Source organism: Microcaecilia unicolor, chromosome 5, assembly GCF_901765095.1.
Source record: "Microcaecilia unicolor chromosome 5, aMicUni1.1, whole genome shotgun sequence".
Classification (NCBI taxonomy): Eukaryota; Metazoa; Chordata; class Amphibia; order Gymnophiona; family Siphonopidae; genus Microcaecilia; species Microcaecilia unicolor.
This window is the reverse complement of record NC_044035.1, coordinates 257,414,210-257,418,811: the sequence shown is the minus strand read 5'-3', so window position 1 is coordinate 257,418,811 and position 4,602 is coordinate 257,414,210.

Here is a 4,602-nt window from a genome sequence, read left to right as displayed (position 1 = left end):
CTAGGCCACTCCTCCATCTTCACTTAAGGAACGCATTGCATTCAAGATCTGCACGATTGTACACAAAATCATTCACGCAGACGCCCCAACCTACATGCTAAACCTCGTGGACCTACCTCCCAGAAACGCCACAAGATCATCTCACAAATTTCTCAACCTACACTTCCCCAGCTGTAAAGGACTAAAATACAAGCTGATGCATGCCACCACCTTCTCTTACATGAGCACGCAGTTATGGAATGCATTACCTGCAGAACTGAAAACAATCAACGAAACAACTACCTTTTGCAAATCTCTGAAGACATATTTCTTCAACAAAGCCTACAAAGAGAACCTACAGCCCCACTAATCCACTTCACCAACCCATTCAGATATGAAAGCCCACCTTCTATAAATACCATAATAAATCCCTTCCTTCTCGTTCTTCCCTTAATTAATGTGTACACAATACTTGATACACTGGAAAACCATGTTAATAATACTATCCACCTTATAATCGAACGAGAAAAACGCCCAAGTTCCGACCTAAATCGGGAGATGGACGTTTATCTCACAAAAACGAATAAAGCGGTATAATCGAAAGCCGATTTTTGGACGTTTTCAACTGCACTCCGTCGCGGATGCGGACAAAGTTGATGGGGGCGTGTCAGAGGTGTGGTGAAGGCGGAACTGGGGCGTGGTTATCTGCCGAACAAAGATGGGCGCATTTCACCGATAATGGGAAAAAAGTATGCGTTTTTACCTAGAATTTAGGACACTTTTCCTGGACCCTGTTTTTTCACGAATAAGGCCCCAAAAAGTGCCCTAAATGACCAGATTACCCCCAGAGGGAATCGGGGATGACCTCCCCTGACTCCCCCAGTGGTCACTAACCCCCTCCCACCACAAAAAATGAAGTTTCACAACTTTTTATTTTCACCCTCAAATGTCATACCCAGCTCCCTGACAGCAGTATGCAGGTCACTGGAAGAGTTGTTAGGGGGTGCAGTGGACTTCAGGCAGGTGGACCCAGGCCCATCCCCCCTACCTGTTACAATTGTGCTGCTTAATGCTTATTAGTCGTCCAACCCTCCCAAACCCACTGTACCCACATGTAGGTGCCCCCCTTCACCCCTTAGGGCTATAGTAATGGTGTAGACTTGTGGGCAGTGGGTTTTGAGGGGGATTTGGGGGGCTCAACACACAAGGGAAGGGTGCTATGCACCTGGGAGCTCTTTTACCTTTTTTTTTGGTTTTGTAAAAGTGCCCCCTAGGGTGCCCGGTTGATGTCCTGGCATGTGAGGGGGACCAGTGCACTACGAATCCTGGCCCCTCCCACGAACAAATGCCTTGGATTTATTCGTTTTTGAGCTGGGCGCTTTCATTTTCCATTATCGCTGAAAAACAAAAACGCCCAGCTCACACATTGTTGAATAAAACATGGGCGTCTATTTTTTCCCAAAATACGGTTCGGTCCACCCCTTCACGGACCCGTTCTTGGAGATAAACGCCCATGGAGATAGGCGTTTTCGTTCAATTATGCCCCTCCATGTAAGCCACTTTGAGCCTGCAAATAGGTGGGATAAGGTGGGATAAGGTGGGATACAAATGCAATAAATAATAATCTATGCATTTAAACTTATTACATGTTTGCTAATTGGTAATGCTCAAGGCTATGAACACCCAATTTTCAGTGGTATCATTCTATTACTGTACTGTAATACATAATCAAATATAGATCTAGTTTTGCCTTGCATGCTTCTATATATCACTCTCCGTGTACCAAACAAGACACCAGATTGCACTAATTTGGATATATATTTTGCTTTATCTCACAGAATTAAAAACAAGTTTGAAAACATACAGTACATGGCTCAATGAATTCTCTTCCAACATTTGCGTGTGTGTGTGTTTTATATCTGTATTGTACCTCTGCCACCAAACATAGAGCCTATAAAATCCTATAAGGACTGCACATATATTTGGTGGCAGGTCCAGTGGGAGCAGCAATTTAAAAATTCTGCACATAGGAAGAAAGAGTCCTGCTCTCTCCAAATTGTATGTGGGAGCAGCTTTTTAAAATCACTGCTCCTGACATACACACACACCCTCACTCTATCTCTTCCTGTGCAAGCATGCTGTATTCCACAACCCCCAACAACAGCACATGTTCCCCCAGCCCCTATGGCATCCCCCAAAAGCAAGAAGATTCTCCAGATCCTCCTCCGACAGCAAGAAGACTCCCCTTCACATTCTGGGTAGCAAAACCTCCTTGACTGACACTCTAGCAGACAAGCCCCCATCCCCTGATGTCACCTCCAGCTATTATTGGGGGTCTCTAGTGGTCTACTGGTCCAGTTGCTCCTCTGTTCAAGCCTGGGTTCAAAAATAGCACTCGACCCCTATCACTACCACTTCTGGGGGTCAAGCTGCCACACACCCTTGTCTGCTAGGGGAAGGGACCAATCACAGGTGGGGGGGGGGGCGGTTGCTGAGAGTCATCTTGCTGTCAGGGGATGTTGAGGATTATTGCTGTCAGGAGGGTCTTCTTACTGTTGGGGGGGGGTCTTTTTGCTGTCAGAGGGGGCATCAGGGGTAGGGGGAACATGTGCTACTGTCTGGTTGACACATGACATAACCCTACTCTAATCATACTCAGTGAAGATAGTCAAAGCCAAAGTCTCAAGGAGAGGAGGAGGAGGAGGAGAATATGAACATAGTGACACTGGCAGAATATAAATCATGCAGCAGAATTTTGAACAGATTGAAGTGGCGAAAGATGGCTTAGTGGGAGACCTGTGAGAAGCAAGTTGCAATAGTCTAAGCAAGAGGTGATAAAGAGTGTGGATGAGGGTTTTGGTAGGACAAATCTCTGTGGCAACTTCCTGTTCCCGCAAAGGCAGGATGCTGCAAGAGAGAAGGCTTCCGGGGCAGGCTGAAGGCAGGGTGCTTACATTGCTAATGCTGCTGGCGGCCCTGAACCGGTCCGGACACCTTGAAGACTGGAGGAGGGGTAGGGGAGAGGAGGAGAGGATGGGAGAGGGATTGCTATTACCAGAACCTACAGGGAAGGGGGTGGAAGGAGAGAGGGTGATGCCGCACCACTTGGGTCAGGAGGTGGCAAGCCGTTTGGGGGGGGCACTGCTCCCCCTCACCCCCCCAAACTACACCCATGCTACTTATGATCAACTCTTCCCAAACAGGCCTTCAGGGGCGTATCTGGACTTCAGCGGTAGGGGGGCCAGAGCCGAGGTGAGGGGGCACATTTTAGCCCCCCCCAGCGCCGCCGACCCCCCCCCCGCCGCCATCGCCGACACCTCCCCCTGCTGCTATCGCCGACACCCCCTGCCAGCCGAAGTCTTCTTCCTGTGTTTGGTTTCTTCTGAGTCTGACGCACAGCGGCGCACCCCCCTCGGCGCGTGCACCCCCCCGGAGCGCATTCTTACCACTGACGTAGGAAAGGGGGTGGGAGGGCCGGTCTGCCCCGAGTGCACGTTGCTGGGAGCTGCGTCGGCTCTGCTGGTTCCCTGCTCTCTCTGCCCCGGAACAGGAATTAACCTGTACGTGCAGCAGGACGTCAGACTCAGAAGAAACCAAACGCAGGAAGAAGACTTCGGCTGGCGGGGGTTGGGGTCCCCCGCCAGCAAAGGTACAGACGGCGAAGGTGGGTTGGCGGGGGTGGGGGTTGAGAGGGGCGTCGGCAGGGGGGTCCAGGGCCAAATTTACAGGGGCCCAGGCCCCCGTGGCCCCATAGCAGCTACGCCCCAATCAGCATACCTCTCTTCTGCTCAAGATTAGATCAGGGTTTCCCAACCCTGTCTTGGTGACCCCACAGCCAGTCAGCTTCTTAGGATATCCCCAATGAACATGCATGAGATGCATTTACATACAGTGGGTGTCCAATGTATGCAGATTTATTTCATGCATATTCTTTGTGGATACCCTAAGAAGTAGGCAGAGCCATTTTTAAACATACTGGGGCCCAGGGCAGAAATTAGGAAGGGGGCCATAAAGACTGTGAACAGGCTGTATTTTCTTCAGCACCAGAAAGGCTTGGTGGCCCCTGTAGAATAGGAACCAAGGGCACTCAACCCTGTTTGCATCCCCAAATGCAGTGGTTCCCAAACATGATCCTGGAGGTACCCCAGCCAGTCAGAATTTCAGGATATCCACAATGAATATTCATGAGATAGATGTGCATTCAGTGGAGGCAGTGCATGTAAATCTCTCATGAATATTCATTGTTGATATCCTGAAAACCTCAGGTTTGGGATGGGAACCACTGCCCTAATACCAGCCCTGAAAGCAGCACAGATTTGGGAAATCCTGACTTAGTTCCTTCTCTATGTGAAGCAATTCTGCTCTTCTTTGACATCTTTTAATTGTTATCCCCTATCTATATCTGCTTCACAGGAAGCCACTCCAAAAATAAATATTCTGAGGCTGCAAGACCTGAGTTTTCAGTCAGAGAAATGTGGCCTTTTAAGTAGGGATCAATGGGGTTGACCTGAAAGGATATCTATGTGACTTCTTTGGGTTTATAATAGGTTAATGCTTGGGAAAAGCAGCTGCAACTAAACTTAACCAGAGAAATTTGTATGGCAGAATAAAAGTAACTAACAT